Below are 16,101 nucleotides of genomic sequence, written 5' to 3'. Positions count from 1 at the left end.
CCTATGCCCCCAGAGGGGGTAGGAGTGTGGTTGTCAGGGTAAGATTTGATGTTCTATATTTGTCTCCTGTTTATTTACTAAAGAAAAATGCCACAGGGAATACTCATTTTTTGGGTAGGTGAGTGTATGGCATGAACTGACCTGGAACAATGGTCTGAATTCAACAAATATTTATTGGGTACCATGTGCCAGTCTGTAGGAGTTTCAAACACCTGTGACTGCAGCATTTCTGTGCTAATATGGGACACTCCTCAGTTACTTGATTGATTAAGCAGATGTTTGTATGGTCCCAGCATGAATTTCAAAGCTACATTGTCAGTTTTGCTTATTTCCTTGAACATAAAATTGGTTAAATCCCTCAAGCTAAAAATAGTGAAAATTAAACTTTTTTCAGCTCAGAGATAATATACTTTCTCCCTTCCAAAATCCAGACCCTTCCAAGAGATAAACAATTCCCATGAAATGAATAAACCATGATTCCCAACAAAAGATGTTTATCATTAAAGTCAGCATGATCTGCTAGAGGCCAGGGTTGACAATCTCCCTATGTTCCCTTTTAGTAATATTATTCCATATGCAAGAATTGCCTGAAAATGGTATGCTTGACCAGCATTAGGCTGAGAGTACATCTCAGCTATTTCTCTGGCTGAGTATCTTACACATTACCATCCATTCCTTTGTTAAGATTTTAAGATTGATTCATCTGTCTGTCTGTCTGTCTGTCTATCTATCTACCTACCTACCTATTATATTATTATATATAGTTTATATTATATATATTTAATATATATATACTTGAATTCCAAATAAGAACCTTTAGGTTATTTCTAAGCTGGAATTTAGGAAACCAGCAAGACAGTAAAATGGATGGAACATTTTACTTTATTTTATGGTAAAATGGAATCCATATGAAGGAAACTCCAGAGGTCACCGGCTCCTTCAGTGAGACCTGTGCTCTCTTTGCTAGCCTTATTGCTTGAGCATATTTGGGCCTTTGGGGATGTCCTAGGCACAAATGGCTTTTTCTGCTTTCTTGGTAGAAGTTTTAAAGCAAAGTCCCAAATCCTTATTCCCAATTTCACATTCTCAGTTGCTGTGAGAGTGTTTTTAGGATTTTCCAAAGCAGCATTGTGCAATAGAACTTTATGTAATATTTGAAGTTTTCTATATCTGTACTGTCCAATAAGGCAGTCATTAGCCACGTATGATTTTATTGAGCACTTGAAATATGGCTTGTGTGATTAAAAGCTGAATTTTTAATGTTTAAATTTTTAACTTATTAAAATTTAAATAACTTCATGTGGCTAGTGACTACCATATTGGACAGAGTGGTTCCAGAAAGTTTAAGATTATGGTTCTCAGGCCAGCACCCCAGGAACAGTATCTTTGCAGGATCACTTGGTGAGGGTGCAATAGAAGTTATGTATTTAATTATGAGTTATGCCTTAATTGGTTCTAGAAGAAGTTTGAAGGAGAATGTCCTTATTAGCACTAAGAAGGCATAAAGGGATCTTTAAGTAAAGGATAACAAATGATAGGAATATGTTGTGATAAATATTAAGAGATAAAAGAGCAGAATAGTGCCATTTGAATTGAATTTGAATTTCTAAATTCTATATGTTGGAGCAGGATAGAACTATACAATTTGATATAAAAATTTCCTCCTTCTCAATGAGATTACTAGGGCTATAAAAATCCAATTAATGAAGGTGAGATTTTTATAATGGGCTGAAAGAGAAGCGAGGAGAAATGAACAGAGCATCAGGTCTGTTGTATGTTAGAGTGGACTAGAACTCTAGGACCATTCATAATGAAATTATTTAATTGACCTAATTGTGAAAATTCAATGAAATGATTCATGAAAGAACTTAGCATAGTGTCTAGCACTTGATAGATATTAGGCCTTATTATGATTATTTCTGCCAAGATCTTTTTGAGGCCTCTTCCAAATACCTGTGAGGAAGGTGCTTGGGGTAACTGAGTTTGGAAAAAATTATTTGTTGAAAATAGATCATATAGGTAGAAATATAGACAACATAAAGGCACACAGAGAAATGCCATAGCACCATCCACATCTGCAAATTGCTGCCATAGGGAGAACAGTTACTGAGGAAGGTGGATCAGTTATCTCAGTTATGCTGGGTCAAATGACACTGGAATACTGAGGCCAGAGGGGGAAGAACAGAAGCAAAAAGCAGGTAAGAGGACTGCTTGTATTTTAAATGTTTATAATTACTGAATATAGTTCACTCATGCTGATATTCTTGTCAAAGATAATCAAAGAAGGCATCATGGAAGAATACTGGAGGCACCATGGGGGTAGTGGAAAGAACACTGGCTTTGGAGTCAAGTCAACTGGATTCCGATCCTAACTCTTCAGTCATATGACAGACTAATAACTGTCTTTTAGTTCCCGATTTCTTTTTATAAAACAATGTTGCTTAGTGGTCTTTAAGGTTGCTCACTCAAGGGTGTAATTCTAAATATGAAAGCACAAGTGGGTTCTAGTCATCCAGATTCCCTGAAGCCCTGCTGCTTTTTCAGGAAAACCTGCTGTTTTAGTCCTCTAACATGTTTCTGTTATCCTGAAGCTCGAGTTGTGTGAACAGTGGTGTCTCATGCAGCATGCACAAAAGCAGTTGGTGTGGTGGGAGTGAGTGACAGTGGGTGGGTGAACAGATTAAAGAGGAAAGGGTTGGAAGAGAGAGTAGTGTGTGTGTGAAAAAGCAGGCCTTCTAACTTAGACTCTTGCTGTATTCTCCACTAACAGCTATCCAAAGCCAAGTGCCAAAATAAGGGCATGAAAATAGCTTGGACTTCAGAGTTAAGCAGACCTGAATTTGAATCCAAGTGCTGGGTTTGAAAACGTAACTGCAGTTTTCTTTACTTTGTGATACTTATGGTTAGCAGCTATTGTGAAGCTTAAATGAGATAATATGACCCAGCAGATGGTAGGTTAAAGTAAATATTCTCTTAACTTGGTCTCCCAAAATTGGCTTATTTGAACACAAAATTGTTCCTCATCTAACCTATAATGTAAAAGACTAGTCAGAAACACACAGGACTGCTTAGAGATCTATAGCTACAGGATGTAAATAATGAGCAGTGGGGAAAGATGGGTGCTGAAGAGAGAAAAAAAATCTTAGCCAGGAATATGAAACCCAGTCTCTCTGTTAATGAAGCCTCTGCCTTTGTGCAGCCTCACAGTTCTCTGGTTCCTGAAAACCACAGAAGTGTTTATCAGAACAGTAACTCTAACTGCATTTCCAACACTTTACCCACAGGAAGATTCACCACGTAGGCAGTGAAACAGAACGAGGCACCACATTCATCCCCATTTGAAGTTAGCAGAGCTGGATCCTAGAATGATACCGGCTCTTGTTCCTCTACCCAGGAGTGTGGAAAACCTCCTTTCAAGAGAAGTCCGGGAGAAGGCAAAGAACCAGGAAGTGTATAGCACCTTTACGCGTTTCTGTAGGTCGCTCTAACGCAGTTTCTGCTTTGGAGAAATATTGGCAGCAATGAGCCACCAGTCCCCCAGCAGTATAAGCTCCCGCCTCAGAGAACTTTCAGCACCGCGGACAGCGCTCAGTCCCGCTGTCTTCTCTGCGGCCCAGACTCCAGACAGATGCTATCCTGCCCCTGGCATTCTCCTGGACCCCTTATTGAGCGGAGGGGAAGAAGGCGGCGGGGGGGGGGGGCAGTTTATCATTCTGTGTTTCTTGGTCAACTCCAGCTAGTGACTGACCCCATCACTTCGGCGAGAATCCCCCTCAAGAGACAATGCCTTTGCACCTCTTGGTTCAAGACAATGAACCAAGCTTGACCCAGGTAGTTGGGTGAGGAATGCCAGGAGCAGGCGAGAGCTCTGCAGGTCCAGCCTTCCCATAAATTTCCTCTGCCTTCACTTCGCTTCTAGTCGTTTGGCGACTTCTATCTTACTTTTCAATCACAATACAAAATAATGGCGGGGCGGGGGGAGGTGATTCAAGAGCGAGAAGAAGGTTTGGGGCTGCGTCCAGCGAGGCCACCCTACCTTACTCCGGCCCTCTGGATTCCTAGGACACTGATGTGCTTTGGAATGGGAGAAGAGAGGAGACTCTGACTAGGTGGAAGTGCAGTCGATAATCCTCTCCCCAGGGCTGCCCCCTCTGGCCAGGGAGCTTCCCTGGACACTTCACCCATCACGTCCTCCTCGTCGCCCCTGTCATGTCACTGCTCTCCGGGGACAGGTGTCCCTCAGAGCACACCGGCCTGGCAGGTCACTGGGCTCAGCTACAGTCCCTTTGAAGAGTTTGCTCTCAGGTAAACAGGCAGACGTTGTCCCCGCCCTCCCCTCGGGCTTCGGCCGGAAAAGCTTCTCGTCCTTTCAGTGGGCTCCCTCCGAGGCCGAGAACCAAGCTGCGCGAGCCGGGTGTGTGCTAAAGCGGCGGGGAAAGGACGGGCCCGGCGTCTGTGGAGACCCGAGCAGCCCGGACGCTGCTCGCAGCTCCCTCCTCCGCCTCTTGCTCCCGCCGCGCCAGAGATGTATTTGCCCCAGCCCCGCCTGGCAGACCCGGCGTCCCCTAACCCTGGATGCTGTCAGGCCCCATTCTAGGCCAGAGTCTTAGAGACCCTGACCTAGCTTCTTCCTTCTTCCAGGGGACCCCTTCCCGGAGGGCGCCCTCAGCCTCTGCGCCATGTTCCTGCTTTCCCTCTCCGGGTCGCTCCGGCTCCTAGGTTCATTCAACGAGCGAGGCGATCATCCTATTCCTGAGGGTCCCAGCTGGGATGCAGGGAACACAGAGGGGGACAGACTGCGGCGAAGGGGACGTTCACTCACCAGAGGGCTGAAGGTGATGAACTGGCTGCTGGGGCTGGTGGCCGGTCCGCACTTACAGCGCCAGGCTCTGTCTCTCCCACTATGATGCGGAGTGGTGGTGGCAAAGGAAGGCAGGATGCAGCCGCTGCTGCCGAACAGCTCCTCAATTATTCAGATTGCCCCCCCTATCCTGCACCCCTCCTAGCGGCCTGTCAGTCGTCCCTCCAGCTAGCCTGTCTCCGCCTTCCTGGAATCACGTGAGCTGCCCAACCCCTTACATTATCGAGCCTAAGCCTCTCACCAGACGCCCCCACCCCTCACCCCCAACACACACACACACACACACTCACACACCTCTCTATCTGCCACTGTCAACTCCCTGCCCTACTGAGCCTCCAGGTGCCACTTCCAGTATCTCAGGCTGAGACTGAGGAGCAAGAGATGGGGGCAGTTCTCTGTCCTGGGAAGGGACCAGGCAGAACTCTGCAGAACCCACAGCCTCTGCCAGAAGCTCTACTTCTACTGGGCTTGGCACTGTTTGAAGCTGGCTACCCAGACCTGCTTATTGCCCCCTGAAAGCTTCTTCTCTCCTCCACCAAGCCCTTGCTGCTCTTAAATTTCTTCCACCTCCCTCAGCATTACTGAAAAGAAAGGATGGGATCTCCTCCCCTCCTAAAAAACAAACAAACAAACAAACAAAAAAAACAAGACCTTCTTCCTTCTCCAAAGCTCAAATAGGTCAAGTTTGTCTTTGAATTCTCGACATCTTATGAGTAGAAAGAACCAGGATTTGAAATTTGAAGACTGACGAGGAATTCCACTCTGTGTGACCTTAAGGGTATCTAACTTCTCCTAGCCTTTCTTCTCTCATCTGTGAAATGACTCCCTCACAGAACTGTTGTGAGAATTAGAAATGATAATATTCTTAAAATTGCCTAACTCTGTGCTGGACAAATATTTAGAACTCAATCAATGAGAGTTGTTCCCCTGTCTCTGTTAAAATAAATTTCAGAAAACAATGAGATTGTGATTTGTGCCAGTAGAATGAAGGTATCTTTTGTAAACTTGGAAGGAGGCATCTGTGAGATCAGGTTAGACAGGTAACATCTGAGTGGGGAGAAGAGATACACAAGGCTTATATTTTTTCATTGGTTCTGTTAAGGTGAGTATCCCAGAGCTGTGTTATGTCTCAAAAGGATAAGGACTAGATGGTACAAACCCAGGCATGTTTGGCCTCATCAGAGAATGAATTATTGATCATGCGTTGAATAGATTGATTTAGATGGAAAGTATCTACATGAATTCTTGCATGTTTGGTCCAAGCCCTTAAAATACATGGGAGCTAATGAGATATAACTCCCTGTCCTTGGAAACAAACTCGTTGGGCTTGTGCTTGAGGAGAATACTGGCTGTTTGACACCTCACCCCTCCCCTAGAATGGAGCAGTTCAAATCTACCTTTAGGTTGTGGATTCTAGCTCAGAGGGCCTGGGTTCTCCCCAGAAAAATGACTAATCAATGCCAGGACAGTCTGGGAAAGACCACCTAGCTTAAGCTCATTACTGCGTTGGACCAACATCCAGGTCTGAAGTCTTGAGACATCCCTGTAATTCAAGCTTATGAGAGTCCTGCAGGGTACATCAGACCTCCTGGGATCCCCAAGAAGCTGTGAAACATTTCAGGAAAGGCATAGAGTTAAAGACTCAGAAATTTGGAGTCTTAATGCAAGCTCTGCTGGTTATTTATTGTGTGATCTTTGGCAAGTCATTCAAGCTCTCAGAGCCTTATCTTTACAACAGGAATAGAATGTCTGCCTTCTCCATGAGCTAGTTTTAATGTTCAAATGGGATAATGTATGAGAAGCTATAGCATGAAAGGTGAAGAGTAAATAAATGCAAGCTATTAACATAATGGACTAAAGAAAACCCTGAATTTATTCTAGACCAGATGCATTATGGACATGAAGGGATAGGAAGATGTGATTTGTCACAGAATGGGCAGCTCCTAAAATGTCAGTGTTTTTCCTTAAGTCAATGTGCGTGCATATAATTCAAGGGATGTGGTGTTTTGAGTGCTGTGTTTTTACATTTTCACTGTCTTCTGTGATGGATTTCTGGATTAAATCTCTTTTTTTTCCCCCTGGCTTTTCATTTTTAGAACAACACCAGACACAATCACAGTGGTTATGAGTATTTTATATCTGACATAAGTTTGTGGCTGTATTTCTGGACAACAGGTTTAGACTTTTTTGCCTTTCCTAGGTAAAACTGATTTGGGTTGACAATTCAAAATGGGTTTGATTTCAAAGAAAAAATATTCAGCAGCTAGGAGTAATTTCTAGTTAGTCATCAACACCTCAAATAATGATATGCGTCTCTAATCCACTGCATATAAACTCAATAAAATCTTCACGCAAATCAGGAGCCACTGAGGAACTCCCCTACCTCTAAGCAGACTCTAGTCCACTTTCCTGGTATTCTTCCTTTTAATATTCCTCAAGTGTCAATCAGACCTCTTTATATTTAAGGACACCAAAAGTCCAGATACATACCATTAAAAAAAAATGTCCAGGACAGGTGAAATGCTACCTCTGACTCCTACGTACTCTGTGTTGTGAGGAAACATGAGAAATGAAAGAATAAGCATGAAATAATTTAATTTTCCCTCAGAAATGGTTTTTATGAGCAGTTACTTGGATGAGTGTAAGTTTCAGAAAATTTTGGACAGTTTCACCAGAAATTACTCTGGGACTCTGAATAATTTTTTCAAGCTAGTTTTCAATGCCCAAGTCACCTTTCCCAGAACAGGAGAGAAAGGAGCTTGGGGGACAGATCTTGCATAGATTGCAATAGAAAGTTGCACTTTAACAGGATTTCTTGATAAGGTTTCCCTTGGGTCCTACTCCTTTACTTACAAGCTCTTATCTTTTGCCTGTTGACTGTTGCCTTTATGAGCTACTGCAGACACTTTCCAGCTGTAGACAGAGCATTAATGAACCAATGAATAGAAATGCAGTAGATAAAAATGTAATAGAGCATTTAGAGCCACACACAGCGGGAACAGTTGATGCATATCTCAGTTCCAGGGTTAAGCAATGATACTACAGAGTGACTGCTAATTAGATCTTGAAAATATGCGTCCTAGTTTTCTTTTTCCAACAATTGGAATATGGAAATGTTGATTCACTTATTCAACATGTTCTAGACACTTGAGATACAGCCACAAACCACACAGGAATGGTTCCTGCTCTCCCTTGAGCTTACAGTCTAGTGGATTGAGTCAGACCCTAATCAGGTAAACAAAGAAGTAGAGATAAGTACCATGATGAAAACAAAATAGAGTGATATAACAAGGAGCAAAGGGCACCAGTTTGGTTGAGTGGTGCAGAACTGACAGAAACAAATGCCAGGGGCCCAAAAGTTACTACTTTCCAAGGAAGGAGCAGTGACCTCTTACCTAAGGCCTTTTGCCAAAAGTCTATGTCATTAGCAGGGTAATCACTAAAATCCTCCATAACTGACCCACATGGATGATAGTTAGGCCACAAGGAGATTGGCCACACGCATTAACGACAATCAGCTGTTTTTATCTCATGATTCATGATGATGGATACCTGACGCTTTCTTCTAGAAGGATCCCAGGCTCATCAGTGCCCTGACTTTTTTCCTCTAAACAGAGTCAGAAACTGAGAAACCAGAAACACTGCAACAACCTGGCCAGAGGCTGGTCAAGATCCTTCCAGAGGGAGAGGTGGCTTCTGGGCAACAAAAGGAGAGGAAAGGACACAGAACCAGAACCCAGCATTCATAGGCCCACAAGAAAGAAATATTAAATAAACAACGCAATGCTAGGATTCTACCAATTGGACTGGAATTTTATAAGCCAATTATCTATGAGTAATTATTCTCTGGGTATCTAAATTCCAAGAGGAAGAAGGGGGCTGCTGACCTGAGCATGTTCATTTCATTCCTCCCAAATTCACATTGAGGTACAGCACTCTCCTCACCCCAACCCCGAGCAGCGGGAATAAAGTTCCTTAATGATGAAGCTGTGGAAAGAAGTCAGGAGTGTCAAACCAATGGAGTTTGGAAGGAGACATTAACAAATACTTCTTCCCATTTATTATGCATTTTCTTTAAATATGTTCACTTTTCCACTTAATTTATTTTAAAGATGTGTCTATCACTACTTTAAATAGAAAACTGGCATCAGATTGCCATAAATATGAGATAATCACTTAAATAAACACAATGAAAATAAAACAATGCTATTATAGTCAAGCTAAATACTATTGCCTGTCCAGGAACTTGAGGCTTGCTTTCTCTTTGTTAAAAAAGAATATTAGCAACTGTTAAAGAGGTGTTAAAGACACATTGGCCTCAACCTGAGACTTTCTCCATGAAGTAATCAGAAACATTGAAAGACAAGTGGAAAAGGATGGCTCTCTCACTGTGTGATTATAAGTCATTTAGTGCTGAGTCCTAGCACTGTCAGTATTTCTCCTAATTTTAACAGGGATAGGCATTTTCTTGGGATCTTGTTACAAGTACAGAATTGGATTCAGTAGGTCTGGGGTGAAACCCAAGGACTTGAATTTCTAACACAATCTCAGTGCTGCTGGCGCTGCTGGTTCTTGGGCCAATCTTGAAAACCAAGGATCTAAAGTGCCAGTAATGGTGTGTGTCCCACATTTTGGGGGTATGCCAACTCTTATTTTATAGATGGGAAGAGTGAGGACTTGGAGGCTGTAAATAACCTAATGTCCTATCGTTAACTGCTAGATGAGCCAGGTCTCAAACTCATTTCACAGGCTTCTCGTTTCTCAGTCCAGTGTTCTTTTCCAAAAGATCTGTATGGTCACTGACTTGCTACTTGGGCTCCAAAAAAACACTCTTTCAAGAGGCTGTGGCAGGAAAGCCAGGGTTTGAACCACTGTATTCTGTGGTAACAGACATGCTCAAACTCTTAGTAGCTTAAAATAACAATACGTATTGTTCACATTACGTCTCCACTGTGGGTCACTGTGGGTTCTGCTCCATAAAGTGTGAGTCACTTTATACCATCTTATGGTGCCCCATCTAAACATGATACTTCAGAGTTGACCTTGGTGGGCAGGACCAAAGCTGGAGGACCTTGCACCAGCAACCAAATGATCTGGCTTGGAAGTGATGCATACCACTATTGCCCGTGACTCATTGGCCAGAACATGGCCCCACTCAACTGCAGTTACAGGCAGTGGGTGAAGAAGAATACTTCCATCTGCCTGGAATAAGAGTCGAATCAGACACAGTGAACGCTGAAAGTCCTTACCAAATATATAGTTTTTCTATCACTAATAATCTTTGATTCTGTTATCTCGATCTTTTCTCTCTTCTCAGGATCTCCCATATCCAATGTCCCCAGGCCAGTGGGGCCACTGTTAGCTTCTTTCCCTCGGACCTACCCGTCCTTCTGTATCATACAGAAGGAAAAGGCAGTATAGCGGCAGAGGGGACGCAGGATGCCAGGAAACTTTGGTGATAGCAGAAGCATCGAAAGAGACAGGCCCAGTCAGGGAAAGTGGGTGGGAGAGAGGCAGAGATGGAGCCTAGGGGAGAGGGGGGCAGAGATGGAGCCTGGGGGAGAGAGAGGCAGAGATGGAGCCTGGGGGAGAGGGGCAGAGATGGAGCCTGGGGGAGAGGGGCAGAGATGGAGCCTGGGGGAGAGGGGCAGAGAAGAACAGAGGGAAAGGAGAGGAAATAACCATTTCTTGAGGGCCTACTAAACATTAGGCCCTGTATTAGAATATTTATATAATTTTGTCCTTATAACATTCAGGTTATTACTGGCCTGTTTTACACTCCAGGAAACAGAGGCTCAGAGGGCTTATATAACTTGTCAAGGTCAACACAAAGGGTAAACCAGGATCAGTGCCAGACTGTAAGCCTAGAATCTTTCCCAGGAAGTCTAAGAAAGTCACTCTTACAAAGCAAGGCAGGATTGGTCCTGAAGAATAGACTACTTGTTTACACTGACACTGGAATTCCTAAGACTTGGCTTTGCTATGGCAGATGTGTGCCAACAGCTGAAATGTCCTGATTCCATAATGTCCTGAATCCACTACGTGGGATTATACAGTCTTCCTGGGAGACCAAGCTTCTTCTGAAACCACTGAGGGGAGGATATAAGGTCAGTTTGAGTGTGGGAGAGTCTTGCTCTGGAGCCTAAAGGAGATGGGGGCTAGAACTGTCCCATATACTGGCGAGGTCAAGGTGAGAGGGAGCAGGGACTCTGGAGTCACATAGACCTAGGCTTGTATCCACACGAAACTACTTATTAGTGATGTGGTATTTGGTAAATCATTCAAGTTCTCTGACACTTAGTATTCCAGTCTGTAGAAGGGGATAACAATTCCTAACTGCAGAGTTGTGGTGAAGACTGGAAACAACATATACAAAGGGCCCAGCTCAGGTAGTTGCTCAATATAAAGGCTAGTCTTACTGTTATTGGTAACAAGAAGATGCCTTCACCTACCTGAGTGAGTTTAGCCATGGCAGTTTCTTGTTCTGAGCTTCCATTTGTTCTTCAGAAAAATGAGGGAATGGGAGCAGATTTCTCCTAAGAGCTCTCCCCTACACTCAGCTCAGTGTGCCGGGAGTCATGGGGTTGTCCTGTGAGCTGCTGGGGAATGGTCCTGGTGAGCAGCCGTACCCTATGCAGCACTGAGAAGGGGAACAGGTGATGCTGGATGAAGAGTCTCTGGGCCCAGTGGCAGGGTTCCTGGGCCTGAGACAGTAGCAGGCTTCATTTTGTTGCCATTGCCACCACCCGATGACCCATTACAACAACAGGCAACATAGAGATGGCTGTGGGCCTCGGGTGGTCTTTTTAGCCCCCTTGCTGATATAGGAAAGGCCACACTGCTAACAGAAGCAGTGGTTGTGGAGGCAGCCGCCACAGCAGCAGCTTTGAATACAGAACAAAATGTCAATAAGCACCAGAGAGAAATTGGAGGGAGAGGAATGGTGCTCACACTAATGGGATTGTTAGCTTACTCCTGTCTCAGCAGCCCATGCTATTGCCATCAAGTGGAGGACGGATTATACTGGTGGTGGGCCAATTATGTCCACAGCAGATTCCCTTCATGAGATGGGCAGGCAAATCACTACCCTCTGAGGAAGCATCCATCAGGTAAAACAGTGATTATTTTATTGTCAGCCTTTTAAATTTATGTATTCACCTGCTGTGTATAAGCTTTCTCCTGTTTAATTCAATGACTTTTAGAAAATGAGACTATTTCATTCCATTTACTCATTTCTTAAATCTCTTAAGAAGACCAAAGACTCTATAAAGCGTTCCCAGTGCATCAGATGAAAGTGATGAGACAATTTGGAAAAGGGAATGAAGCTCCAGTTTCTGTCTCGTCCTGGTCCCAGCTGAGGAAGGCCTAAATCCTCAACCACAGATGTCTGTTTTCAGAATCCCCAGGGAGGGAGAGTTTACTGGCTGCTCCCTCCCCTTTCTTCCACAGAATGTTATAGTGTTTAATTATCTTTGCATTAAGGTTTTTTTGTCTCATTGTCTATGTCAGGTACTAGGAGTGCCTTTAAGATGATTCAAGGCAAGAATCCATATGTCTTTCTTGGAGGATTCAGTCATCCCACTTCTTGTTAGCCCTCTGCCTTCAGATTGGCTGATCACTCTGGGCACTGGCTGTTGGCTCTGTGTTCAGCTTGGTTTGGGACACCTTCTCCAAGTGATTTGGAGCAACTACCAGTGAACTTCCAGATCTTGAAACATGACTCAGCCTCTTGGATCAGGTCCTGAACCAACTGGTTCTGACCCTACAGGCCCCACTTTTAATTATCTCGCCAAGCCCGGTCTTATTGCACAGGAGATATACACTGATTTTTTTCCTTGTTTTGATCTATGTTTATATATCCATGTTCAATAGAGGCTTGAGAGTCTATTAAAATGGTGATTAAATAGGAGGCACTGATCTAAACTATAAAAATGCTGTTATGAGAAATAAGAATGGCTCCTTTTATCCTTTCTTCTGACAAGTAATTGCATAGGTTTGCTTCATCCGTGAGGTCTGTTTCCAGTCTTGAGCTTTTCCTTCTGTCCTCTGTGATCTCTACCTTCTGATGTGAAGATACGGTGATGCAGATGATGATGGCCCTGCAGGACAGTGGCGACATCTTTCCTCCCACTCCCCACATCTCAAGCCCCCTACCCTGGCTGAGTCTGCTGCTGTTCTTTTCACTAGGTTTAGTCTAGGAAACATTTGTACCAATTAATGTATCATCAGAACAAGTACTTTAAGCTATAATGGGAAATGAAGCAAATAATCCCATCTCACAATAGCTTAAAAACTTTAATTGTTTTGTCCAGAACAGATGCTGACAATGGCTGGTTTAACAAGCAAGTACCCATCTCCTTTGAATTCTATAAGTGGCTTGAACATGCCTGAATCTTTAGTAAATGAACTCTGCATAAAACTTGGACCATCTCACACACGCCAATGCTTTTGGCTGGTTAGGAATCCTCGTAAAACAAAAGATAATGGGTCAATGTGAAGGAGAGCAACAATAGAATGTTTGCCCTACTCAAAAAGGTGATGTGACCTCTGGCTTTGAGAGAGGTGTGTATCTAGTCAAGGGAATACCATGAAATATTTTGAGAATTAAATCTAGGATAAGTGAATTACAAGATGAAGAAATCCCAAGTTGTACAGCTTGTGTTTATGTGTGTGTGGTGGGAGAGCAACGTTCCGTGATGTGAGAGGTGGAAATAATTGTTATGCCCTGAGACCTCCCCTGATGAGACTTGGTTGGATTTAGGACAGTTATTGGAGGAGATGTCTATTTGAACAAAATGGGAAAGATGCATGTACAAAACTGTCTTTTGGGGGGATGATTTCAGCCCAGTCAAGAAGACCAGAAGACTTTTAAAAATAAAAATTATAATGGTTAACACTTGTTGGGTGCTGACTAGATGGGGTTCAGGAAGGTCATAGATAGCAGTCATTTGTTGACTGAATTAGTCAAAATAAACTCTGAATAACCAAATTAGTGGTAGAATCTGATGCATGCGTTTTCAAGGAGAACTTCAGAACATCCACCCTGTGGAAAATTCATTAAATCAACATCAAATAGATATTTCCCAAGAGCCGGCTGTGCACAGTGACCAGGCTGGACCTTTGTGATAAACAAAAAGAGGAAAAACAGAACTGCCTAAAACTGAGTTACTTAGAACTAAGAAATTTTTTTGGATGTGGACCCTAGGATGATGTGTGTGAATGAAGACCAGGTGGAGGTGAGGAGAAATTTGTGTCCAGCAGTTTGGCCAGCTTAGCTGTGATCTGACCTTGAGTAGGCAGCAAGGAGAATATGGCTGTGACCTGGCCTTTTCAGTCTTCCCTGTGAATGACTTTCTAATAGAAGGCTCATGTAACTGGAAAGTTAGGGACTTGAGGTACAGCTGGGTCCAGGTGCTGAGAGAACAGCTGAGAGAACATCACAAGGGAGTCTGTCACCATTTCTCAGTTCTGTTTGTTTCCGAGTTAGCTTCATCCTAAGCCAAGCTCTCCTCAAGGGTGGCAAATAGCCACCAGTGACCCCAACACCTACATTTTACCAGGTTAACAACCCCAATAGAAGGAGAGTATCTCTTTTCTAATAGTTCCAGCACAAGTCCCAGGGCTGACATTGGACTGCTGAAGTCATTTGCCCATTTCTTAGTTAATAGCTAAGTTCAGGGAAATGGAATGTGATAATTGGCTGTTCTATGCCCTCTGCCCTCCATGGTTCTGGGAGGTGGGGTTACTACCACATAAGCCACATGGATTGGGAGTGGGGATAAGACATTGTTATTAGGAGAAAGGAAATAGGTTCTAGGTAGATGAAAACAATGGAAATTAAAACTTATTGGTCACAGAATTCTTTTCTTCTTGAGATTACTATTCAGTAGAACATTCTTGGGGAAATGCAGTTTTAAGTGATGAGATCCCTAAAAAAATCTCATAGTATTCATGGTCTTGTGCCTAGAGATTCTTATCTGACCCCATTAAAGTTATTTTTAAATAAAGATGAAAAATGCATTGCCTGATTTGATATGCCCCTAGGAACCGCCATATTGACGATGATAATAGTGATTAAATTTGTTCTTGAAAGCACCACTCTGCATTTGCTCAGTGCTGTACATGTTATTAAGTTTTTCCCCCAGATACCATCTCATTAGCTCTGAGATGCTATCAACTGTAGTTAATTACCCAGTGACCTCAGCTACCAAACATCAGTCTTCTTGTTATTAATTGTCAAAATATCATACCTGATTCCCAGCTCCCTTTAACTCTACCTGTCACCTTGCTGGGCTCAAAAACTCTTAATGAAGATGTTAAATGTGCTAATTAAGTTTGACTTGGTGAAACTACCTTTTACTTTAGTGCCATAAGAAATTAGCAAAGGAAGAGAAGGAATAAGACTGTCAAATTACTGCCAGCTGTCAGTCTGAAAAGTGACAGAAGGTAATGGTCCAGGCTTGTAGTTATTTATGTTCTAAAGAAGTGGCATTGGAATGGCTTAGTTGGAGCTGCCACTGATCACTGGGTAAATCATTTTTACCCAAGAATATATAAATGTATGCATGCATGTATCTGTGAAGATGCATTTAGTTGCAAGTAAAGGAAAGCCTAACTCAAACTGACTTGAAAATAAAGGGAATTTATGACTCTTATAACCCTATGTCTGCCTTAGACCCTTTTTAGGACAAGATGGATAGATCAATCGATCAATCCTATGTAGGGTAGTGTTTAAGATTTGTTTGATTCAGTGGCTTAACACAGTCATCAGAAAGAGGTTCTTTCATGGTGTAAAAATGGCTACCAGGGCTCGAGGCTTCACATCTGAATCATATGCTATCCAGAAAGAGAGAATGCCTTTCTTTCCTATGAGCCCCCAGCAAACCCCTCTCCAGTCTCATCAGCCTGGATAAGGTCATATGCCCCCTTTCTGATCAAAAGTTAGAGCCAGATGTTTGGATTATGCCATTAATATGCCACCCCTGAAGCCAGACTTGAGATTACTTCCCCTCAATCATATGGGGGCTGAATGAACTGGGTGGCTACCAAGAAATGGGAATTGGATATGGGGGAGGCAACTTCCAGAAAGCCCATTAGAGTAGGAGTGTATTATTGTATTCTCTCTCACTCCCTCTTTACCTCTCTCTCCTTGGAAATATTGTTTATCTTTATTCTACAAAGTATTTCAGGCATACATGGGCCATAATGGGAAGGGCCTGGGGATAACAGAAAGAGCACTG

General features: G+C 43.1%; 1 protein-coding gene across 1 annotated transcript in view; it reads right to left on the bottom strand.

Moving 5' to 3' along the window:
• SLC7A14 (solute carrier family 7 member 14) overlaps positions 1–5,149 on the bottom strand; it is a 105,537-nt gene extending 100,388 nt beyond the window's left edge. Inside the window, exon 1 of the mRNA XM_074367911.1 lies at positions 4,823–5,149. The gene's annotated coding sequence lies outside the window, so the exon portion shown is untranslated. The remainder of the gene's footprint in view (positions 1–4,822) is intronic.
• Positions 5,150–16,101: the final 10,952 nt, after the last annotated feature.

This window comes from Camelus bactrianus, chromosome 1 (genome assembly GCF_048773025.1).
Source record: "Camelus bactrianus isolate YW-2024 breed Bactrian camel chromosome 1, ASM4877302v1, whole genome shotgun sequence".
Taxonomy (NCBI): domain Eukaryota; kingdom Metazoa; phylum Chordata; class Mammalia; order Artiodactyla; family Camelidae; genus Camelus; species Camelus bactrianus.
The sequence above is the reverse complement of the archived record's forward strand: the minus strand, read 5'-3'. Positions and strand labels throughout refer to the sequence as shown.